Consider the following 26322-nt stretch of genomic DNA (forward strand, 5'->3'; position numbering starts at 1 on the left):
GCACCAGAGAATGAGATTGTCTAAGTATGTTAGCAAGCTTGCACTTGTTTTAGCCTAACCTCTCTGTATTATAGATGTGTGATCCAGAGCCAAATCAGTACAGCAGAGGTTTAAAGAAATAAATTGATATTTGAATCACTTTCCACAGAAGGTGAGCTAGAATGTATACTCTGAACTTAATAAAATTGATTCCTGCTTCTGAAAATAATCAACATTTCCCAGAAGATTATAACAGAACACAAAATCTACCCAACATAACATCCACTTTGTCCAGAATATAATCTCAAACTTCTCAAAATAAAAGAACTAAGGAAAGGTGACTTATTTACAAGAGAAAACACAACTGACAAATGAGAATGTTGCAATGATCTAGATGTGGAAATTACAAAGAAAAGGTTTTAAAGCAACTAGTAAACTATGCTCCTGAAATAAAGGGAAACACACTAGAAATGAATGGTAAGGTAGGCAATCTCAATAGAGAAACAGAAGTTATATATAAAAAAAAAAGGAAACAAATAGAAGCTAAATCTTGAGTTGAAGAATGTAAAATCTGAAATAAAAAATTCACTGGATGGGCTGAAAAGCAGAATGAAGGTGACAGAGGAAAGAATAAGTGGAATGAGGGAAAAGATCAATAAAAAGTATCCATCCCAAGAAGAGACTGAATAAAACATTGAAAATAAAGTAGGATATAACCACAGGGAGACACATGATGTAATATCAAAATGTCTGATTTATGTGTAATTGAAAATCCAGAAGGAGAGGATCAAGATATCAGGGCAGAAAAAGTACCTGAAGAAATAATGGCCCCAAACCCCCCAAATTTGATGATAAATTTATGAACTAGAGAAGCATGCAAAGTCAAGAAAACCGTAACTAGACACATCATAATCAAGCTGTTGAAAACCAAAGATAAAGAAAGAAGTTAGAGAAAAGAAAGAAAAATTGTTAAAATAAGTTAGAGAAAAATAACACATTAAACAGAAAGGAAAAATGGAGACAATACTGACAAATTTCCTATCCAAAGCCATGGAGGACAGAAACCAGTGGAGTAACTTTAAAAGGCTGAAAGAAAGAAATGTCAACCTAGAATTCCATATCCAGTGAAAATTTCAGGAATAAAAATAAAGACTTTTCAGATAAACAAAAATGAAGAGACATCATGCAGAGACATGTCTCAGAAGAAATATTAAAGAAGTAATAAATAAATAATAAAGAACAGTAATAAATCATAAAAGGGAGTAATAATAGGGAAAATTGAATTTCCAGAAATGGTATATAGTAAATATCTTAATAAGTATATAAGACTATTTTTCCTCTTAAATTCTTTAAAATACATATGTGTTTAAAGCAAAAATTATAACACTATCAGGAGAGATATTAAATATATGCAGGTATAATTCATATGATAACTATAAATAAGGAATAGTGGAAGGGAATGAAAGGGATGCATATGGTTGCAAATATTCTGCATTTTAGAATGCAGTGGTACAATAGAATGAGAAAGGTTAAGTATGTGCACTCTAATTCCCAGATAACCACTGACAAAAAGAGATATACCCAAATTCCAATAGGCAAATTAAAATGGAATACAAATACATATTCAAATAATCAACAGAAATCAATTAAAGTGGAAGAGTGGATAAAACAAATAAAATAGACGTAAGTCCAACCATATTAATAATTAAATATTTAATTCCAGTAAAAGTCAGAGATTGACAGTAAGACTAAACTATTTTCTACCTATTAAAGACATACTTTAAATGCAAAGCCACAAATAATTTGAAAAAAAGTGGACAAAAAGAAATATAAGTGGACAAAAAGTAATCATAAGAAGGCTGGTGTGAATATTTTTAGTAGATTGATTAGTCAGACTTCATAACAAAGAGTGTTACCAGGGATAAAATTACCAGGGACATTTAATATTGATAAAAATACATCAGAAAGAAATAAAATCATAAATCTAACCTAATAATAGAAACTGAAAATATATAAATCAAAACTTAACAGAAGTAAAGAAAGACAGGAACAATACCATAATTATAATGAAATTTCAGCATGCATTTTTCATCATCTAGTAGACAAACTAGACAAAAACATTAGTGAAACAGAATATCTGAATAACACAATCCATCATCTCAGTCTAATTGACATATATACTACTTTATACATATAAACTGTAGTATATACTTTCTTTGCAAACATGTGATACATAATCACCAAAATAGACAATATGCTGAGCCATAAAACACAATTATTTCCAAGGATCGAATCTCATAGAGTATTCTTGAACCACAACAGAATTAAAATTAGAAATTAATAACAATGATTAAGAAAACCCCAAATATCCAGAATTAAACACATTTCTAAATAATCCTGAGTCAAAGGTGATATCATAAGGGAATTAAGAAAACCCCAAAGAAGTGGAAGGCAGTAAATAAAGACAAGAGCAGAAATGAATGAAAGAGAAAAACAGTAGAGAAAATGAACAAAGCAAAAGCTGCTTCTTTGAAAACATCAACAGAATTGACAAACCCAAAGTCAAATGAGGAAGGAACAAAAGAGGGAGAACACAAATCACCAATATCATCACTGATAAGAGTTCTTTCTCATCACAGATCTTACAAACATTAGAGATCTCTAGGGTTTTTCCAGTAGTCATGTATGGACGTGAGAGTTAGACTGTGAAGAAAGCTGAGCACCGAAAAATTGATGCTTTTGAACTGTGGTGTTGGAGAAGACTCTTGAGAGTCACTTGGACTGCAAGGAGATCCAACCAATCCATTCTGAAGGAGATCAGCCCTGGGATTTCTTTGGAAGGAATGATGCTGAAGCTAAAACTCTAGTACTTTGGCCACCTCATGTGAAGAGTTGACTCATTGGAAAAGACTCTGATGCTGGGAGGGATTGGGGGCAGGAGGAGAAGGGGACAACAGAGGATGAGATGGCTGGATGGCATCACTGACTCAATGGACCTGAGTCTGAGTGAACTCTGGGAGTTGGTGATGGACAGGGAAGCCTCAGTTCAGTTCAGTTCAGTTCAGTCGCTCAGTCGTGTCCGACTCTTTGCGACCCCAATGAATCGCAGCACGCCAGGCCTCCCTGTCCATCACCAACTCCCGGAGTTCACTGAGACTCACGTCCATCGAGTCAGTGATGCCATCCAGCCATCTCATCCTCTGTCGTTCCCTTCTCCTCTTGCCCCCAATCCCTCCCAGCATCAGAGTCTTTTCCAATGAGTCAACTCTTCACATGAGGTGGCCAAAGTACTGGAGTTTCAGCTTTAGCATCATTCCTTCCAAAGAAATCCCAGGGCTGATCTCCTTTAGAATGGACTGGTTGGATCTCCTTGCAGTCCAAGGGACTCTCAAGAGTCTTCTCCAACACCACACTTCAAAAGCATCAATTCTTCGGCGCTCAGCTTTCTTCACAGTCCATCTCTCACATCCATACATGACCACTGGAAAAACCATAGCCTTGACAAGACGGACCTTTGTTGGCAAAGTAATGTCTCTGCTTTTCAATATGCTATCTAGGCGTGCTGCAATTCATGGGGTTGCAAAGAGTCAGACACGACTGAGTGACTGAACTGAACTGAACTGAACCGATGAGATACTATGAGCAAGTTAAGGCCAACAAATTTATAAGTTATATGACATGGATAAATTTCTTGAAAAATATAAAATAAAAATATAAATTTACCAAAGTTGACTGGAGAAGAACCTAAATAACCCTATATCTAATCAAGAAACTGAATATGTTATCAAAAGCTTTCCCCCAAAGAAACTCCCAGAATTAGGTGGTTTCACTAGTGAATTCTATTACACCATCAATGGAAAATAGCACTAAGATTATAGACTTCTTCAGAAATGAAAGGAGAAGGGAAACAGTGCTGAATGTATTTTATCAGGACAGCATAACACTGACAACCAAGCCTTATAAAGGAATCCACCCCCACCCTGCCCCTCATCTAATTATGAATCAGCATCCCTCATGACCAGAGATGGCAAAGATCCTTTAAAAATTTTAGCAAACCAAATCCAACAATGTAAAAAAGAAAAAAGGGGTAATACATTAAGACTAAGTTGAATTTATTTTAGGAATGTAAGGTTGGATTAACACTTTAAAAAATCAGTGTAATTAACCATATTAAAAGGCTAAAAAGAAAACCAATAATTGAATTAGAATTATTTCACAAAATTCAACATATACCTATGATAGAAACTTTCAAAGGAAAGTTACCTAGAAAAAGTAGGTAACATCCTCAAACTGATGAAGGACATCTATGAAAAACCTACAGCTAAAATCATACTTAATGATGGAAGAGTGTATTTTTCCCTTTTGATCACAATCAAGGCAAAGCTGCCCACTGTCACCACTTTTATTTTTTTTAATTTAAATTTATTTATTTTAATTGGAGGCTAATTACTTTACAATATTGTATTGGTTTTGCCATACATCAACATGAATCTGCCACGGGTGTACACATGTTCCCCATCCTGAACCCCCCTCCCACCTCCCTCCCCGTACCATCCCTCTGGGTCATCCCAGTGCACCAGCCCCAAGCATCCTGTATCCTGCATCGAATCTGGACTGGCAATTAGTTTCTTATATGATATTATACGTGTTTCAATGCCATTCTCCCAAATCATCCCACCCTCTCCCTCTCCCACAGAGTCCAAAAGACTGTTCTATACATATGAGTCTCTTTTGCTGTCTCGCATACAGGTTATCGTTACCTTTCTAAATTCCATATATATGCATTAGTATACTGTATTGGTGTTTTTCTTTCTGGCTTACTTCACTCTGTATAATAGGCTCCAGTTTCATCCACCTCATTAGAACTGATTCAAATGTATTCTTTTTAATGGCTGAGTAATACTCCATTGTGCATATGTACCACAGCTTTCTTATGCACTCATCTGCTGATGGACATCTAGGTTGCTTCCATGTCCTGGCTATTTTAAACAGTGCTGTGATGAACACTGGGGTACACGTGTCTCTTTCAATTCTGGATTCCTCAGTGTGTATGCCCAGCAGTGGGATTGCTGGGTCATAAGGCTGTTCTATTTCCAGTTTTTTAAGGAATCTCCACACTATTCTCCATACTGGATCTACTAGTTTGCATTCCCACCAACAGTGTAAGAGGGTTCCCTTTTCTCCACACCCTCTCCAGCATTTATTGCTTGTAGACTTTTTTGGATAGCAGCCATTCTGACTGGCATGAAATGGTACCTTATTGTGGTTTTGATTTGCATTTCTCTGATAATGAGTGATGTTGAGCATCTTTTCACGTGTTTGTTAGCCATCTGTATGTCTTCTTTGGAGAAATGTCTATTTAGTTCTTTGGCCCATTTTTTGATTGGGTCGTTTATTTTTCTGGAATTGAGCTGCAGGAGTTGCTTGCATATTTTTGAGATGAGTTGTTTGTCAGTTGCTTCATTTGTTATTATTTTCTCCCATTCTGAAGGCTGTCTTTTCACCTTGCTTATAGTTTCCTTTGTTGTGCAGAAGCTTTTAATTTTAATTAGGTTCCATTTGTTTATTTTTGCTTCTATTTCCAGTATTCTGAGAGGTGGGTCATAGAGGATCCTGCTGTGACTTATGTCAGAGAGTTTTACCTATGTTCTCCTCTAGGAGTTTTATAGTTTCTGGTCTTACATTTAGATCTTTAATCCATTTTGAGTTTATTTTTGTGTATGGTGTTAGAAAGTGTTGTAGTTTCATTCTTTTACAAGTGGTTGACCAGTTTTCCCAGCACCACTTGTTAAAGAGATTGTCTTTACTCCATTGTATATTCTTGCCTACTTTGTCAAAGATAAAGTGTCCATAGGTGTGTGGATTTATCTCTGGGCTTTCTATTCTGTTCCACTGATCTATATTTCTGTCTCTGTGCCAGTACCATACTGTTTTGATGACTGTGGCTTTGTAGTAGAGCCTGAAGTCAGGCAGGTTGATTCCTCCAGTTCCATTCTTTTTTCTCAAGATTACTTTGGCTATTCGAGGTTTTCTGTATTTCCATACAAATTGTGAAATTATTTGTTCTAGCTCTGTGAAAAATACCATTGGTAGCTTGATAGGGATTGCACTGAATCTATAGATTGCTTTGGGTACTATGCTCATTTTCACTATATTGATTCTTCCGATCCATGAACATGGTGTATTTCTCCATCTATTAGTGTCCTCTTTGATTTCTTTCACCAGTGTTTTATAGTTTTCTATACTCTTGCCTGGAAAATCCCATGGACGGTGGAGCCTGGTAGGCTGCAGTCCATGGGGTCGCTAAGAGTCGGACACGACTGAGCGACTTCACTTTCACTTTTCACTTTCATGCATTGGAGAAGGAAATGGCAACCCACTCCAGTGTTCTTGCCTAGAGAGTCCCAGGGACGGGGGAGCCTAGTGGGCTTCAGTCTATGGGGTCGCACAGAGTAGAACACGACTGAAGCGACTTAGCAGCAGCAGCATATATAGGTCTTTAGTTTCTTTAGGTAGATATATTCCTAAGTATTTTATTTTTTTGGTTGCAGTGGTGAATGGAATTGTTTCCTTAATTTCTCTTTCTATTTTCTCATTATTAGTGTATAGGAATGCAAGAGATTTCTGTGTGTTGATTTTATATCCTGCAACTTTACTATATTCATTGATTAGTTCTAGTAATTTTCTGGTGGAGTCTTTAGGGTTTTCTATGTAGAGGATCATGTCATCTGCAAACGGAGAGTTTTACTTCTTCTTTTCCAATTTGGATTCCTTTTATTTCTTTTTCTGCTCTGATTGCTGTGGCCAAAACTTCCAAAACTATGTTGAATAGTAGTGGTGAAAGTGGGCACCCTTGTCTTGTTCCTGACTTTAGGGGAAATGCTTTCAATTTTTCACCATTGAGGATAATGTTTGCTGTGGGTTTGTCATCAGATCAGATCAGATCAGTCGCTCAGTCGTGTCCGACTCTTTGCGACCCCAATGAATCGCAGCACGTCAGGCCTCCCTGTCCATCACCAACTCCCGGAGTTCACTCAGACTCACGTCCATCGAGTCAGTGATGCCATCCAGCCATCTCATCCTCTGTCGTCCCCTTCTCCTCCTGCCCCCAATCCCTCCCAGCATCAGAGTCTTTTCCAATGAGTCAACTCTTTGCATGAGGTGGCCAAAGTACTGGAGTTTCAGCTTTAGCATCATTCCTTCCAAAGAAATCCCAGGGATGATCTCCTTCAGAATGGACTGGTTGGATCTCCTTGCAGTCCAAGGGACTCTCAAGAGTCTTCTCCAACACCACACTTCAAAAGCATCAAATCTTCGGCGCCCAGCCTTCTTCACAGTCCAATTCTCACATCCATACATGACCACAGGAAAAACCATAGCCTTGACTAGACAGACCTTTGTTGGCAAAGTAATGTCTCTGCTTTTGAATATGCTATCTAGGTTGGTCATAACTTTCCTTCAGGGTTTGTCATATATAGCTTTTATTATGGTGAGGTATGTTCCTTCTATTCCTGCTTTCTGGAGAGTTTTTATCATAAATGGATGTTGACTTTTGTCAAAGGCTTTCTCTGCATCTATTGAGATAATCATATGGCTTTTATTTTTCAATTCGTTAATGTGGTGAATTACATTGATTGATTTGCAGATATTGAAGAATCCTTGCATCCCTGGGATAAAGCCCATTGGTCATGGTATATGACCTTTTTAATGTGTTGTTGGATTCTGATTGCTAGAATTTTGTTAAGGATTTTTTTTATCTATGTTCATCAGTGATATTGGCCTGTAGTTTTCTTTTTCTGTGGCATCTTTGTCAGGTTTTGGTATTAGGGTGATGGTGGCCTCATAGAATAAGTTTGGAAGTTTACCTTCCTCTGCAATTTTCTGGAAGAGTTTGAGTAGGATAGGTGTTAGCTCTTCTCTAAATTTTTGGTAGAATTCAGCTGTGAAGCCATCTGGACCTGGGCTTTTGTTTGTGTCACCACTTTTAGTTAACATTGTACCAGAGGTCCTTGCCAATTCAGTAAGAAAAGAAAAAGCAAAAAGATTGGAAAGAAAAAAAAAGATCAGAAAGAAGAAAAAAATGACCCCTATTTGATATTTGGATTTCAGAAACAAAATCTACAAAATAGCTATTAGAATTAATAATTGAATTTGAGATCACAGATACAAGCTGCAAACAATAGGAAAATAGTAATATTTTATTATATATGCTTGGGAAAAAATTTAACTTAAGACATCCAAGTTCTCCATATCAAAATTACAAAATATTATGACAAGAAATTAAATAAGACCTAAATAAACAGAAAGATAGATCAGGTTCATTGATTAGATGGCTAAGTATTACAGTTCTTCCAAAAGATTCAATAAAATCCCAACTGAAATTCTAGCATGCTCTTTTTTTAGAGATTAATAAGCCTATTCTAAAATTTGTATCTAAACACAAAAGGCCTAGAATAACCAAAGAATTTTTAAAAAGGAAAACACTGGAGGATTTAGCCAACTTAACTTCAGAACTTGTTATAAAGATACAGTATTGGCAAAAAGACAGATGAATAGATCAATGTGGCAGAGTAGAGAATCCAGAAATAGACCAAAACATATGTGGTCAATTAATTTTTGTCCAGATTCCAAAGCAATTCAACGGGGACAGAAATGTATTTCAAAAATGGATGCTAGAGCAACAAGATATTCACTTGGGAAAAAAAAGTAAACACAAACCCTTCCTTCATACAATACACACAAAATCCAATCAAAAGGATCACAAAGGTATTTTGGAAGAAAATATAGAAAATATTTGCAATCTTGGGGTCTTTTATACACAAAAATATGAGCCTTACAAGAAAAAAATGGATAAATAAAACTTAATCAGAAGTGTAAAAGACACCATTAACAAAAATGCACACCATGACCAGGAGAAAAATATTCATATGAAGCACATATGTTAGGCAAAGGACTCGTATCAGTTCAGTTCAGTTCAGTCGCTCAGTTGTGTCTGACTCTTTGCGACTCCATGAACCACAGCAAGCCAGGCCTCCCTGTCCACCACCAACTCCCAGAGTTTACCCAAACTCATGTCCATTGAGTCAGTGATGCCATCTAACCATATCATCCTCTGTCGTCCCCTTGTCCTCCTGCCTTCAATCTTTCCCAACATCAGGGTCTTTTCAAATGAGTCAGCTCTTCACATCAGGTGGCCAAAATATTGGAGTTTCAGCTTCAACCTCAGTCTTTCCAATGAACATCCAGGACTGGTTTCCTTTAGGATGGACTGGTTAGATCTCCTTGCAGTCCAAGTGACTCTCAAGGGTCTTCTCCAACACCACAGTTTAAAAGCATCAATTCTTTGGTGCTCAGCTTTCTTTATAGTCCAACTCTTACATCCATACATGACTAGAAAAGCCATAGCCTTGACTAGATGGACCTTTGTTGACAAAGTAATGTCTCTGCTTTTTAATATGCTATCTAGGTTGGTCATAGCTTTCCTTCCAAGGAGTAAGTGTCTTTTAATTTCATGGCTGCAATCACCATCTGCAGTGATTTTGGAGCCCCCCAAAATAGTCTGACACTGTTTCCACTGTTTTTCCATCTATTTGCCATGAAGTGACGGGACCAGATGCCATGATCTTAGTTTTCTGAATGTTGAGCTTTAAGCCAACTTTTTCACTCTCCTCTTTCACTTTCATCAAGAGGCTCTTTAGTTCCTCTTCACTTTCTGGCATAAGGGTAGTGTCATCTGCATATCTGAGGTTATTAATATTTCTCCCGGCAATCTTGATTCCAGCTTGTGCTTCCTCCAGCCCAGCGTTTCTCATGATGTACTCTGCATAGAAGTTAAATAAGCAGGGTGACAGTATACAGCCTTGACATACTCCTTTTCCTACTTGGAACTAGTCTGTTGTTCCATGTCCAGTTCTAACTGTTGCTTCCTGACCTGCATATAGGTTTCTCAAGAAGCAGGTCAGGTGGTCTGGTATTCCCATCTCTTGAAGAATTTTCCACAGTCTATTGTGATCCACACGGTCAAAGGCTTTGGCATAGTCAATAAAGCAGAAATAAATGTTTTTCTGGAACTCTCTTGCTTTTTCCATGATCCAGCGGATGTTGGCAATTTGATCTCTGGTTCCTCTGTCTTTTTTAAAACAGCTTAAACATCTGGAAGTTCATGGTTCACATATTGCTGAAGCCTGGCTTGGAGAATTTTGAGCATTACTTTACTAGCGTGTGAGATGAGTACAATTGTGTGGTAGTTTGAACATTCTTTGGCATTGCCTTTCTTTGGGATTGGAATGAAAACTGACCTTTTCCAGTCCTGTGGCCACTGCTGAGTTTTCCAAATTTGCTGACATACTGAGTGCAGCCCTTTCACAGCATCATCTTTTAGGATTTGAAATAGCTCAACTGGAATTCTATCACCTCCACTAGCTTTGTTCATAGTGATACTTCCTAAGGCCCACTTGACTTCACATTCCAGGATGTCTGGCTCTAGGTGAGTGATCACACCATCGTGATTATCTTGGTCGTGAAGATCTTTTTTGTACAGTTCTTCTGTGTATTCTTGCCACATCTTAATATCTTCTGCTTCTATTAGGTCCATACCATTTCTGTCCTTTATTGAGCCCATCTTTGCATGAAATGTTCCCTTGGTATCTCTAATTTTCTTGAAGAGATCTCTAGTCTTTCCTAGTCTATTGTTTTCCTCTATTTCTTTGCATTGATCACTGAGGAAGGCTTTCTTATCTCTCCTTGCTATTCTTTGGAACTGTGCATTCAAATGGGTATATCTTTCCTTTTCTCCTTTGCTTTTTGCTTCTCTTATTGTCACATCTATTTGTAAGGCCTCCTCAGAGAGCCATTTTGCTTTTTTGCATTTCTTTTTCTTGAGGATGGTTTTGATCCCTGTCTCTTGTACAATGTCACGAATCTTTGTCCATAGTTCATCAGGCACTCTGAATATATAAAGAACTCATAAATAATAAAAGGAAGATAATCCATTCAAAATGATCAAAAGATTTGATCAGACATTTTACCAAGAAGTATACAAAAACAGGCAAGGACCAATATGAAAAACGTTCCACATCTTGTCAGTTAAATGGACATTAACAGCACAATGAGATACCACCAAACATGCGGTAGAAAGACTAAAATTAAAAATATTGACTATACTAAGTATTGGTGAGGCAAAATGGAATGGCTGGAACTTTAACATACTATTGGTGTACATGTGAAATGATACGTCTATTGAGTGGGATTTCTGGGTTTCACTTGTGCATATATTCAACTTTACTACATATGTCTCAGTATTTTCTAAGGTTGTTAACAATTTATAATCTCACCAGTGATGTAAAAGAGTTCCTGTTGCTCTATCTCCTCATTAATGCTGCATATTGGCAGGATTCTTATTTGTATCCATCTGGTGGGAGCAAAATGGCAACCCCTTGCAGTCTTAATTTATGTCTCCCTGAAATTACTGGTAGACCAAGCATCTTTCAATATGTTTATTCTTGTACTCCCTCTTGTATGAGATGAATATTCACATCTATGCCTATTTGTCTGTAAGTTATATTTTTCTTATGGACTTGGAGGATTCTTTATTTACTCTGGATATTTCTATTTTGTCGGTCATATGTGTTGCAAACGTCTTCTCCCAGTTGGTGGTTTATTTTTTTTTTTACCTCCTTTATAATGTCTTTGGATGAACAGAGATATTCATTGTATACAAATATAAACATGTTATGAATCTTTGCTTAGAAATTTAGTTTTTTTTAAATTGAGCCATATGTTAATTCTTATGGGAACTTAATTTAAGAAACTTTGTGAGAGTTTCTCTTTTTAAAAACAGGAAGTTCATTAGTAATTTACACATTCATTCCCCAAAGTATTGATTAAAAATTTTTATGGCCCTATAATAATGTTTTTAAGAAGTATGATATTCACAGCAAAACTCTGAAATGAACTTGTAAAGAAGCACTATGATATTCATAGCAAAATGATGAAATGAACTTGTAAAGAAACACTTTGAGTACTTAGGAAATGGTGCATGTTTTTCTAGAGGCAAATAGAGCCTTACCAAAATTAATCATTTAACTTTCTTGCTCTTTTTCTTTTTTCTTTTATTCTAACAATAGACTTCCAATTTTAGAATAATAGGAGAATACCATATATATGGTCATATGTTTATGATTGATTTATATACATATAGATAGATAAAATATATTGATTTTAAAAAATTGTCCAATAAAAATAATCCTTTATTCCTTATATACAAGATGGTAAAATCAAGCTAGACTGAGTAGGTTGTATGTATCCTGTAGTATTATATAGAAGTACAGTGCAGTATAGCACAGTAAAGTAAAATATAATAAATATAATTCACAGTTTGAACCAGAAATCACAGATGAATGATTTCAGATTATCTTGGAATCATCATACTGTAATAGTCACAAAACTCTGTCCCTTGCACTAACATTTTTATCTTGGTCCTGGATGAAGATGTTGAAGTGAAAAGGAAAATACTTTTCAACACTTTCATCATTTCTAATGATAGAAAGAAAACATTACAATTAACCAGGCAGATGGCAGAAACAAAATTCTAAAGGACCTCAAAATCGAGAAGATGGAATATAACCAATGAAACTACAAAGCTGTCTTCACATTTTAAAGTTAATTGCAAGTAAATAGTGAGTGGGCTCTGCCTCGGTTAAATTTCATTTCAGAATTATTTTGTGTGCCTTACTTGACTTCCTGTTTTAAATGTGGTAAAAGATTGGATACAATCTGAACTGCTGTCACGGTAGTAAGGGGTTGCTTTGGAAAGGACACTTCCAGCCCCCTAATCAAAGCTTCTCATGGCCATCTAACCCTCTGTGTTCAGTTCTGGGGGCCACACTTTAAGAGAAACATCAATATCTTCAATGGTATCCAAAGAGAGTAGCAGAGGGTACCTTGCCAGGGAGGAAGCAGTCTGCTTGCAAAGATGGTTTCCTAGTATGCAGTTATATCCACCCAGAAAAGGTGATGACTTTTTCTAATTGGCACAAACTTGCCATCAGCTAAGTACACAAGGAATCTAGAGATTAATTCCTGGGAAGTTAGAAATCTAAGAATATCTATTGGGAGAAAGACTGAACGATTTACAGTGACTGTCAGATCCAGCCCTGTAGTCCTAATCCCCAGCCCTCTAGAATAATCCTGGTCTTAGAGAGCACAGATTTAACAATCTCTGGTCCCACATGTGGAACCTTTGTTGCTTCTCTAACTCCCAATACTCCCTTTTAGAAAACTGGGCTTTGCCCTATCTCTTAAAGAAAAGAAAAAAAAAAAGACATCGTGGAATAGTGGTCAAGAGCATGTGGAATCAGGTTGAAACTTTGGTTTGAATCCAGATATTGCTTAATGATTAAGCAGTGTCCTTAATATCTCTGAGCCTCCTTTTCTTACATATAAAATAGACTGGAGGTGGTGGCAATAAAACCAGCCTTTTAATAGTAGGTGGGTATTAAATGAGAAGTTTCTTATAAAGGGCTTGGCATGGAACATAACGACAACTAGGTAGGTAGATCTTGTGACCATCACCACCAGGATCTCCTCAGGTACCCACCGCCCTACCCTGTGACAGGAAGGGGCACCTCAGGCATTGGCCAGTTACTCCTGGACTTCTAACAGTAGGCCTTCCCAGGTCCCCAGAGTTGAGTCCAACAGAGTAGCCACTAGATACATGTGGCTTTTGAACATTTAAAATATGGCAAATGCAACGAATGAACTGAATTTTAAGTTTAAATTAATTTAATTAATTAAAGGAAATCAGTCCTGAATATTCATTGGAAGGACTGATGCTGGAGCTGAAGCTCTAATACTTTGGCCACCTGATGCTAAGAACTGACTCATTGCAGAAGACCCTGATGCTGGGAAAGATTGAAGGCAGGAGGAGAAGGGGACGACAGAGGATGAGATGGTTGGATGGCATCACTAACTCGATGAACACGAGTTTGATCAAGCTCTGGGAGCTGGTGATGGACAGGGAAGCCTGGTGTGCCATAGTCCATGGGGTCACAAAGAGTCGGACATGACTGAGCGACTGAACTGAACTGAATTTATATTTAAATACCCACACACATGGCTAGCACCTGTCTTATTAGACAGAGTCAAGGGTAAGAGGGTAATGGCAGCGATGACCACAGAACCAGGAGGGCCTGAGCACCCGTAAGTGGAGACAGTCAAGATGAGGTTGGATGATTATAAAACAGGGGTGCAGAAGTAGCCCTGAATTGGGCAGATCCTTTCACTTTGACCTGCAGAGGTTCTCTGCACTCAACTGCTTGTCTTCAACATTGTATTTTTGCCACTAAACCACCCAGTTCCCTCCTGTCAGTGATAGGACAGGACAGACCTCATAGTGACAGGTGCAGGGCTGGCCCTGGTGACCTGGCCTCCGGCCTGAGCTTAGCACATCCCAGCCACCAAGAGGGATGCTGTTTGCATTTTGTTCTCAATCCACTAAGAAACCGGAAGCAGCGTTCAGCTGTTCCCTGCCGGGAGGGCTGCACACAGCTCTTTCCTAGCTCGTGTTTTTTTCCAGAACAGTGGAAATATATCTGATGTAATGTAGCAGAACACGACAAGGGACGATTTTTCTCTTAACAAATACTCATTTGAAATGGTGCCCACACCCCGCATGAGGAGCGATCTATTTCCCACAACAGTGTTGCGGCAAAACCCATTACTAATTCCACAACTCAAATTAAAACTAACAGAGCTTGAAGGCTGGGGCTGACTGTGCTCTCTGCTGACAGGGAGCAAGGAAGAGTGGGGGGAGGGGCCAGGCGCACTCGCGTGTGTATGTGTTTAATTACACTGTTTAACACATCGAGAATAATTTAGCCACCCGAGTGGGGAAAATAAGGCACTTAACTGCTCTCCGGTGGAAAAGAGCCCCGTGCAAACCACTCTCAGCTGTGCGCCACCTCGCACACCTCAGGGCTTCACAGGGAGAGAGAGGGTGGGGAGAAGGGTTGGAGAGAAAGACCAAAGATGGCAGGGAGGGAAGGAGGGAGAGGGGACTTGGGGCAGAGGTAAATTCACTGTGAGTGGGGAGGGCACGTGACTATTTCTCAAGGAGAGTGGATATGAGACTGTGAGAAGGTGAGAATGAACATAAATTTCGAGCTTTAAAATGGAACTTAACACCTAGACCAGGGCTTTACCTGGGTGGCTCCCCGGCTTCAGAATCGTCTCAGCGGCGTTCCTTGCCTTAATGGCCTGGAAGCTGTGCATGGAGGCTTCTGGTCCCTGGAAAGGCAAGCCTCAGAGGAAGACTATCCAGGGCTCTCTGCAGAAGGGGAAACTGAGGCTTAAGATCAGACAAGAGGTGTCTGGGCAGCATGGGGAGTAGATGGCTGTCTGGCTCCCAGCTTCAAGGCTGGTGCTTTGGCCTGGAAGCAAAGCTTGTCATGGGCCCTGCTGAGGGGTATCTTTATTTTCTGTTCTGTTGGAGCTGAGATAATCTCTAATCCAAGGGCCTCGGGAGAGGGAGTGATGAGAGAAGCCTTCACATGGCTTCAGATTTACAGAGCATTGCAGCACCCCAGATGGGGATCAGGTGCCAGAGAAGTGAGTACTCAGAATAGAACTATCCATCGTCTGCCAGTGACTCTGGGTTCAACGCTGGGCTGACTGCCAAGGAGATGAACAGCCTGGCACAAGAGTGGCAGAAAGCAGAAACCACTGGTGTGGCTCATGGATGGGGCAACCCCACTGTGCTCTCTAGCAGGTGGCCTCGCCATGTGGACCCAGCCTCTTCAGGGACTCATGGTTGATGGGTCCCTCCCAGGGCACCCTGTGGGGTAACAAGGAGAGCCCTTGCCAGGCAGCAAGGAGTCTGAGCCACTCCATTAAGTCCATGAGCCGTGCCTCTTCTCTGGCCTCCCTTTCACCGTTTGGAACACTGAGCAAGTTGGACTTACTCTCTGAAGTGCTTTTCAGCGCTAACGTTCTGTGTTTCTGGAACTGAGAATGTTCTATGCACACTCCTTGATACTGTTGGGCAGGCAGTGAAACTGGAATACAGCATTCCTTTCAGTTAAGTTCATCACGTGCAAACACAGAAAATCCAAACATCTTCGCATGAAACGCTTCTCCTTCCCATCTCCCAAATGCTTTGACGTGTTACTCAATACAGAAGAGGCCTAGAAAGTTCCCAAGTAGCTTGTCGATGTATTCTGAGGACATGGCAGAGCCTTCTTCCTGGGTTCTATAATTACATGTGTCCCAGAAACACTGTGTAACATTCAGTATGATCACGGATTTCTGGGCACGGTTCTTCCTCCATCCATAAAGAGAGGATACACTTCCCACTTACTAATTTAAACTCCTTCTAAAGCACATTTGGGGGATTTAGGAAGTTGGGGCCCATCATGTATCAAATGATTATCTGATTTTAAGAGTTACTATCTCCAACCCATCCTCCCCAGGTCACCCCAGACGGCTCGCTTCCCAGTGGGCAGGAACCTTATGTGCAGTCTCAGGTCCTCTTGGTCTCAACTGTCTCTGGGACCCTTATCTCTCTTTTGAGGGTTTTCTTTGACTCTGGGCAAAGAAGAGGCTCTTCTAACCTCTTCCGGACTGAGGTGAGGTGCCAAACCTCAAGGAGTAGGATCTGGATTTCCCAGTGACTGCCAAAGGGCCAGATGCACAAGCCAGAGGTTCAGAAGCATTAATTCCCCATGGGGCAAACTTTAAGCAATGAGAGATGGAAGACAGAAGGGAGCCTACATGTAAATTTCCTCTCTAACATCTCTCCTGTGGATTATTCCAAGACCCAGCATTTTTGCAAAACTAGTTGTAGGTGTCCTGCTTTAGCCAAGTAGCTATTTCTTTTTGTGAAGGGACGTGGGTGATACATCACCTTGTATTGCTTCCCATCCTCCTCTCCTCATTTGTTATTTCCCTCACTTTTGCTGCCCTGGGATTGCACCTCCCAGTGAGGCATTAGCATTCAAGCTTTGCCTCAAGCTTTGTTTTGTAGAGAACCCAGGATAGAATAATATCAACAGTAATAACTAGAATATTTTGAGCGCTTATCATGTGCCAGGTACTTTATATATATTATCTAAGTACTTTACATATATTATCTCATTTAATCTTTTCAATAAAAGTGTATGCTTGTGTGAAGCATACACTACTGTTACATTTTATTTTTTTAAAATAAATTTATTTTAATTGGAGTCAAATTACTTTACAATATTGTATTGGTTTTGCCATACATCAACATGAATCCACCACGGGTGTACACATGTTCCCCATCCTGAACCCCTCTCCCAAATCCCTCCCCATACCATCCCTCTGGGTCATCCCAGTGCACCAGCCCTGAGCATCCTATATCATGCATCGAACCTGGACTGGTGATTCGTTTCACATATATTATACATGTTTCAATGCCATTCTCCCAAATCATCCCACCCTCACCCTCTCCCACAGAGTCCAAAAGACTGTTCTATACATCTTACATTTTAATGATGAGGAAACTGGGACCCAGAGAGGTTATATAACATGCCCAAATGATAGCATTAGAAATCACACATGTGAGGATCAAGTACAGAGCTAGACACAGAGTTAACCATCAGGGTCAGTAGGTGGGTCATTAATCTGTATATTTCTCACTAGCACCCTTTCTTCTAAAGCATTCTTTCCAGGGAATCACTCACTGAATACTACCAATGAAGAAGTCAAAGAGGAAATCAGAAAATACCTCAAGACAAAATGAAAATGAAAGCACAACCCTTCAAAAAATCTACAGGATGTAGCAAAAGCACTTCTAAGAGGAAAGTTCATAGTGATACAGGCTTCCTCAAGAAACAAGAACATCTGAAACAACCTAACTTACCACCTAAAAGAATTAGGAAAAGCACAAACAAAACCCAAAGTCAGCGGAGGGAAGGAAATGATTAGAGAGGAAATAAATAAAACAGATCAAAAAGATGATAGAAGGCATCAATGAAACCAAGAGCTATTTTTTTTGAAAAGACAAGTAATTTTGCTTATCCTGTATGTCAGAAAGTATACAGTGGTAAACAAAGGCATGGTTCCTGCCATCAGGGTATCCCTGATGATAATGTAGCCCTCCAGGTTGTGACTGAATGAGCAGAAAGCAAAGGTGACTCGCCGATTAAGAGATCCTCTCACTGTACGAAACGGGCAAAGTTGAGGTTATCTTCATTTAGGGAGTCAACTCACCCTTTGCCCTAGTTTTTCTTAAAACTTGTACTTGGACCCTTTGCATCACAGACACCTGCTTTTTTGAGCTACTGAATCCATATCTCTGGGGGTGGAAATTTCGAAGCTACAGAATTAAGACAGTCTCTGAAACATTTATATGCTTACTAAAGTTTGGAGTGCTTTCTTGGTCCAAAGTCCTGAGAAGTCACCTCTCACACCCTACCTGTTTTGAAGCTTGGCTGCAGCCGCTCTGCAGGATAGAGAGTAATGGAGGATACTGGTGGTGGCACAGTGGCAGTTCCTTTGCAGAAACAGTTGGCTGACGGTCAACTGCCTGGATGTCTGCTTGCTTCTTCCCCTTGGGCTCTTCCTTATATGGGCACGGCAGACACCGCCCCACCTTAGTTAAACAGTGACTCCATCCTGGGACCTGGAGAGAAGATATTGGATTGAACTGCAGATCTTCCCCCAAGCTGGTCTCCACCTGATCCCATTTCACTTCCTGGAGTCCCGAGCTTTCGATTTCTTGGCTGCCTGATTTGTGGTCATCCGAGGTTTCCAAATAATTCAGTTGCTTTGTTTTAACTTCAGGGACTTTTCCTTCAGAGGAAGGGCTGAGGAAGAGGGAAATGCCTTTCCTTGGTGCCTCTTTCTCACATCCCAAGTGCCTTCACCAGGTGTCACACATCAAGAGCAACTAACTACTCAAAGTAAGTCACACCACATGGGCTTTGTGCCAGAAGAGCATCTCCTTTTGACAAATATAAATGGCAGACTCGATGAACCCTGGGCGTGGAGAGACCCGGGGAAGGTCTATGCATCATTCGTGCTTAATGGATGGTGGAGAAAGGGATGAAGCGTGTAAGGCAGGCACTTCCTGACTCCAGACCCCTGATAGCATGGCCCACTCGTGTTGTAGGCCTTGATTGAAAAAAAAAATGCACAGCCTAGAAGTTGAGAATTCTTAGGACTTCAGGCCTGAGAGGCAGCCTCTCAGATAGCTCTGAGGGACTGCTCCAAAGAGGTAAGGGAGGAACCAGGATTTATAGGAGTTTTTGTAACAAAGACCAGGTTCGTTGGAACATCAAAAGGTTACCGTTTAGGAAAGAAAATCACGTATCTCAAGTTAAGGAATTTGGCACTTTTCTGTTTATGGGAAGACGCAAGAGTCCAGGCTCACTGGAATCATTCCTTTGATATGCACCTCAGCTATCTATGGCCAGTATCCTCTTCTTTCTCAGCCTGAGTCCCCTCAGGGTGCGCTGTTGGGGGTGGCCGCAACATCCGAGGTCCTTGGCAGTGGGCAGGCCTGTTCCTCTCCATCCATCCAGGGCTTTTGTAGTGGCTGATGACTGCAACACCCTTTGTCTACTGACATGGCTGGCAGTATTTTTCACTCACAATATAAAAGAAGGAAAACTTATTTCTGCTGATGAGATGCAGGAGGCCCTGCTAAGGAGTGATGGGTAGTGGAGCGTTTGCCAAGAGAAGAAGGTGGTGAAGTGGTCCAGGCAGGGGTGAGCATGGTGAGAAAGTACAAATCCCAGGTGGACAGCTTGAGGAACTTGGATGAAGTGAAACCCAAATCACCCACAGACACGTTAAGGGCTGACATTACCAACACCCCAAAGCCCGCTTGGGGATCTCCTTCCCATCACTATCCTCCAGGAGAGCCTCAAGGTCAACTATTCCCAGTCCTGTGCATTTTGATAAGCTCTATCCTCTTCCTCTTTTAAGAAAACAAATTCAGAGTTGATTTAGGGGATTAAATCAAAAGTCCCTATAAAATATGACAAAGGAGACTATTGTGGTGGGGCAAACAGGTATACAGAGTATTTGCCATGTAATCAAATGGCTCATCTCACAGATTTCATGGGTTTTTACATTCCTCTGTGGGTGGAAAAAGTCAACAAAATGAGATGATTTTTCTTAGTGCTAAGAAGTGTAAAGTACAAGCTCACCCAGCTTTAGTGCTGCGCTGTGGGCTGCACTCTGTATGAATCAGGCAAGTCATATTCTTAGACTCAGAGCAATAGGTGACAAATCTAACAATATCTTCAAGAGAAGCATTATAAATGAAACTGGTTAGTTGGTATTTCCTGGAGAGGGGAGGTTCTGAAGAGCTCTGGTACCAGAGTTCTTTATGTTTCAGTGCAGAAAAGAATTCAGCGAGAGGAAAAGTGATGGGTAAGAAGTGATTTATTAGAATAGGATGCTTGTGAGTTTTACAAATGGGCAGGTGAGAGATGCCACACCCTGGGAACTTATTGGGCTACAGATTTGTAATCAAAGGAAAAATGGAGGGGTGGCAGGGAGAACTTCCTTGTCTTTCTTGAGTAGACATCATGCTGCCATCATTAGCTCCTCCTCCAAGCTGAGCAGGGGAGTTTTCTTGTCCCTTCATGGTCAAGTGTGTGTGTGTATACTCAGCCATGTCTGACTCTTGGTGACCCCATGGACTGTAGCCCACCAGGCTCATGTGTTTATGGAATTTTCCAGGCAAGAATACTGGAGTGCGTTGTCGTTTCCTCCTGCAGGGGATCTTCCTGACCCAGGGATGAACCCATCCATGTCTCTTGTGTCTCCTGCATTGGCAGGTGGGTTCTTTACCACTGTACCACCTGGGACATGGTCAAGCTAGGTCCATGAATTATTGTTTTTTATGTGTGCAGAGAGTATGTCCTAGGGATCATTTACTTATTTATCTCACTGGGCAGGATATGGGTCTCCTGCCTCCACTGTTTTATTGTCTGGGGGCATGCCTCATGCTTCTGTCACATAGTTTTGTTGCTAAGCAAGCGTGCTTGGCTTTGTGGTTAAGTAATTCTGCTTTCTTGAATAATCATTAACTTACAGGGGTTTCCCATATATTTTGTACTTACAATCCCCTAGTGGGATAAACTATGTAATCACCTATTTTGTCTCTTTACTCTGTCTCTATCATAAACACTCAAGTTTTCAAACTGAAATGTCCTGGCACAATCACTTGCTTATCGTGGAATTTTGGACAAGCTACTTAATGCAAGGAGAGGGAAATGGCAACCCACTCCAGTATTCTTGCCTGGAGAATCCCATGGACAGAGGACCCTGCAGGCTACAGTCCATGGGGTTGCAGAGAATCAGACATGAATGACCCGCATACACACACACTTAATGCTAAGCCTGTTTCCTTAACTCCAAAATGGAGATGATAATAGAATTTAACTCATCAGCCACAATGAGAATAAAAAAAAAAAAAATGCAAAGGCAGGTGAATTGCTTACTACTATGCCTGACAGACAGTAACTGTGCAACGATGAGTGGCTTTATAGTGGCTATTTAGTGAAGCCAGACATAGTACCCGGCTGCTGGGAGTTCAGAGAACTACTGTTAGGAGAGAGGCTGGGACCTCCAAGGTGGAAACCATGGACTCTTTGGGGAAGGATAAGGGAAGGATAAAGGTGATGCCTCAGGCTAGGGAAGGAGAGCTTGACACTGATGAAGAGAAAGTCCAGAAAGGGAAAGGAAACTTGTCTTCATCCATTTCATAAAATTCTGTTTCCATAACAAGTAAGTCTACATAAGTATTGCCTGAAGAAACCAGCTGAGACCAGCATGGTCTGCTTCTATGTGGTGTTGCCACATGTTGCTGACCTGAGAAATACAGAGGCATCTGGCTAAGTAGAAAGGAGCTGTGCTTTCTTCATAATGAGGGAAACCTTCATAGTGAGGGGGCTGAGAGGAGATGGACCCCTTTCCTGTGTTCTGATATGGTGGCCACAGTGGAGAGGGATAGGGGGAACCCATGTCCTACTTGTGCTAAAGAAGCAGGAAACCAGCACCCTGAGAGACATGTGTATGTGTAGGCACAGGGTCCCTGGGCACTACTCTGGCCCTCAATGCCCCAGCATCCTTCAGGGCAAGGGCTCCATCATTGAACACCCAGGTCCATGAAAGCACAATCCAAGGGTGATCACTGTCATTGCAGCCCAAGAAGGATGTGCGGACCAGCACTGTCCTGAGGCTATGGACAATGTGAGTGAGATGACAGGATATAGGACTGTGATTGCTGTTTCCTTCTCGGGTTGCATCCCCAGGGAGGCAAGAAGGCTTAGGTCAGCCCACACACACGAGGGTGGCTTGGGAAGGATTAGAGTCAGGTTACTCCCCAAACTTTCATTCTTGAGCTACCCCAGGGGACTGTGGAAAAGTCTCCCTTCTTTCTGAAAGGTGACAAATGGGGTGGGGTAGAGACGAGTACAGATTAGATGGTTCAGAGTGGCCTGCCGAGAGAGGAAGGGCCTTTGGTAACCAGGTGGGGAGAGGCTGTGCTTGCCCAGAAAAGTCAGTGATTGACCTTGGAGGTGAGCAGACTTTGGGGAGGAAGAGGCAGTGTGGCCAGGACAAAGGATGACAAGCAGGTTCCTGCAGGGACCAGGAATCCACCAAGCCTGATGGCAGTGTGGTTACCCAAGGGCGAAAGAGCAGATAAAACCAAGAGGGGTCTTGGAATGCAGGAACAGAAAAACCAGACCCTTACCATCCTTTCCTCCCCTGTGTTGTAACTATTAATGGATTTCTGGTCCTCCTGAGCAGTATAACCTGTCTCCCCTCCTACCCCATGCTGCTGTTGCTGCTGCTGCTGCTAAGTTGCTTCAGTCATGTCTGACTCTGTGCAACCCCATAGACGGCAGCCAACCAGGCTCCCCCATCCCTGGGATTCTCCAGGCAAGAACACTGGAGTGGGTTGCAATTTCCTTCTCCAATGCATGAAAGTGAAAAGTGAAAGTGAAGTCGCTCAGTCATGTCCGACTCTTTGCAACCCCATGGACTGCAGCCTACCAGGCTCCTCCGCCCATGGGATTTTCCAGGCAACAATACTGGAGTGGGGTGCCATTGCCTTCTCCGTCCTACCCCATAGGAAGAAGATATTTGCCTTACTCTCCCTACCCCACCACCCAGTATATGTGCCTCATCCAATTAGCAAAAGACCCACAAGACCCTTATCTCACTCCTTGTGCCCTGGGTATAAAAGTGGACTAAGGACCCTTGTTCAGTGTCAGTTCTCCCTTGAGCTGGCCCACTGGTCTAACAGTCTCCCACTCTAATAAACTTTCCCTCTCAGTCCGCCTCACATCTGGAAAATCTTTTCCAAGCTGCGCCCAGACCACAACAGGCAGCACCAACCCAAATTCATGTGGGGCTATGGCAGGATTGCTTAATTTTGAGTGATTCACCTGGAAAGAGGCTGTCAGTCCTGATGGCAGAGACCTCCAGGGATCCAGGGACCCTCTCAGAACACAATCTCGGAGAGCCCCGTTAGGCCAGTACAGCTTCTGCCTGGGGATCTGTGGGCTCCCTCATCTGTCCCCTAATGTAATGAGCAAGAAAACTAAAAAGGACGCCTATACTCATATTGGGAGTACAGAAAGAAAGGGATGTTCTGAAGAGGTTAACAGAGCAGGTAAATGAATCCCCAGGAAAACAAAATGGAGAGAAGGTGGAGAGATCTGGAGATAAAAGGGGAAACCCTAAGTATGCTACTGCTAAGTCACTTCAGTCGTGTCTGACTGTGCAACCCCATAGACGGCAGCCAACCAGGCTCCGCCATCCCTGGGATTCTCCAGGCAAGAACACTGGAGTGGGTTGCCATTTCCTTCTCCAATGCAGGAAAGTGAAAAGTGAAAGGGAAGTCGCTCAGTCATGTCTGACTCTTAGTGACCCCATGGACTGCAGCCTACCAGGTTCCTCTGTCCGTGGGATTTTCCAGGCAAGAGTACTGGAGTGGGGTGCCATTGCCTTCTCCAACCCTAAGTATAAACTGGCAGAAAATCTGTACTGTGCTCCTTACGGAGCTGCTAACTGCCCACGGACACTCTATGGAAGATAATCAAAGTAATTTCATCATTATGGATGCTGGCACCCTCACAGAGTAACTAAATGAGGATGTTAAGACTGCCCAATAGGCACTTCCCTGGTGGCCCAGTGATAAAGAATCTGCCTACCAGTGCAAGGACATGAGTTTGATCCCTGGTCCGGGAAGATTCCACAAGCAGTGAGGCAGCAAAGCCCGTGAGCCACAATTACTGAGCCTGTGAGCCCTAGAGCCTGTGCTCTGCAACAAGAGATGCCACTGCAATAAGAAGCCCGCACACCGTAATGAGAGAGTAGCCCCTGCTTGTTGGGACAGGAGAAAGCCTGCCCTCTGGCAGCAATGAAGACCCAGCACAGTCAAACAAACAAACCGCTCAGTACCGTGTCCAAGGAATACACAGAGGTGCCTCATAAAGAGGAGATTTCAGTCAAGCTCAGATATGCCAGTTATGATTCCCAAAAGCCAATATGGGAGGTCAAAGAAATAGTCGTGCCTCCTTGATGAGACGATGCTGCTGGGAGGGGGACGCATCCAAACCTGTGAATATTTTTATCCACCTCAGAGCCACACTTAATCTGGAGAGGGCAATCATTAGACAACGGGCAGAGTCTGGAGAGAAGTACAGAGCGCTCAGTGGCAAATCTTAATCTGAACAATCAGGCTTTATTCATTTTCTGATCGCTCATCATGTTAACCTTTTATTATGCAAAACTGTTGATTCAATTGCACAATGTAAAAAAAAAAAGTATTTGGGACAATTCACAAGCCATGTTTACGAGAGCAGCTAAAAGGGGAAGAAAAAAAAAGAAGAACGGGAAAGAATTTGCTGAAGAGGATTCTCAGGCTGTGCTCAGATGCTCAGTGGGAAGCTGAGCTGGTCATCCAGGAAGCTGACTCTGCCTACTCCAGTGTGCGTTAGAAAACTAGGAGCAGGCCAGGACTCCTCTGCTGCAGAGAAAGCAAGGCTTCCCTATCAGCAAACTGGGGCATTAAGGGTTTCCTGGAAGTGAACTCTCACTTGGTGTTGTTCAGTCGCTAAGATGTGTCCGACTCTTTGCAACCCCACAGACTGCAGCATGCCGGGCTTCCCTGTTCTTCACTGTCTCCTGGAGTTTGCTCAGACTCATGTCCACTGAGTCGGTGATGCCATCGGTGATGCTGTCAGTAGCAGTTCTCAAACTTAGGTGCACAAGATTCATTGGAGAGGGTAGGGGTGTGTTGAAAATGAGGATTTTCAGGCCTTACCCCAGAAATTCGTATTCAGTAGGTCTAGTGTGGGGCCAGAGAATCCACAGGTTTGATAAGCATCTCAGGAAATTGGGAGTTGATATTGAATACCTGGAGTAGCCTGGCTGGGGCTGGTACACTACTTAGAAAAACCAACACCCTCATCACATGCATACATGGTCCCTGCCGAGACACTGGTGCTATAAGAGGGGTCCTCTAGCCTTCTCTAGCCTTCATACCATCAGGAGGTGGGATTGCCCTCCGTGAGCTCAGCCTGGGGCCCAATGAGTAGTAAGTCAGGATCGGTCCAGCAGGGGGCAGAGTAAACTTGTAGAGGGGATTTCAGGGAAAGTCATCAGCCTTTCCTGTCTGCACACCTCTGTCAACCAAATGATTCTCCACTCTTCCTATGCACTAGAATTACCTGGGAACATTTTTAAAATGTTTGTCCCTGGGCCCCACCCCTGATCAGTCAAGTCAGAATCTTGATTGAGTAAGGGTGCTCCTGGCAGTAATATATTTGAAAAGATTCTCAGGTGATTCTAGTGTGATTGAGAACCACAGGTTTCTTTCTCACCTCCTGGGTCCCCTCTCTCCTATCTCCCTCCGGGGTGGCGGCACTTCCTATGCAGTGCTCAGACCACACGGTCTGGCTGCCTGGAGGCCCCAGCTCTGCCGCCCCATCCAGGCCTGCTCTTTCTTGGAGACCCCATGCCTCTTCTACACATACTCCTCTCTTTGCTCTGGGTGGTGCCTGGGGAGGGTGCCAGCCTTCAGGAGTCCTAGAGGGAGAAGGCAGTGGCACCCTACTCCAGTACTGTTGCCTGGAAAATCCCATGGACAGAGGAGCCTGGTGGGCTGCAGTCCATGGGGTTGCTAAGAGTTGGACATGACTGAGAGTCTTCACTTTCACTTTTCACTTTCATGCATTGGAGAAGGAAATGGCAACCCACTCCAGTGTTCTTGCCTGGAGAATCCCAGGGACAGGGGAGCCTGGTTGGCTGCCATCTATGGGGTCGCACAGAGTCGGACATGACTGAATCGACTTAGCA

General features: G+C 42.0%; 1 protein-coding gene across 1 annotated transcript in view; it reads right to left on the reverse strand.

Moving 5' to 3' along the window:
* CAPN13 (calpain 13) overlaps nucleotides 1-18537 on the reverse strand; it is a 90344-nt gene extending 71807 nt beyond the window's left edge. Inside the window, exon 1 of the mRNA XM_086323631.1 lies at nucleotides 18413-18537. The gene's annotated coding sequence lies outside the window, so the exon portion shown is untranslated. The remainder of the gene's footprint in view (nucleotides 1-18412) is intronic.
* Between the last annotated feature and the right edge of the window lie 7785 nt (nucleotides 18538-26322).

Source organism: Bos grunniens, chromosome 11, assembly GCF_055505025.1.
Source record: "Bos grunniens cultivar Pamir isolate PY7600 chromosome 11, Bosgru_T2T1.0, whole genome shotgun sequence".
NCBI classification, from domain to species: Eukaryota; Metazoa; Chordata; class Mammalia; order Artiodactyla; family Bovidae; genus Bos; species Bos grunniens.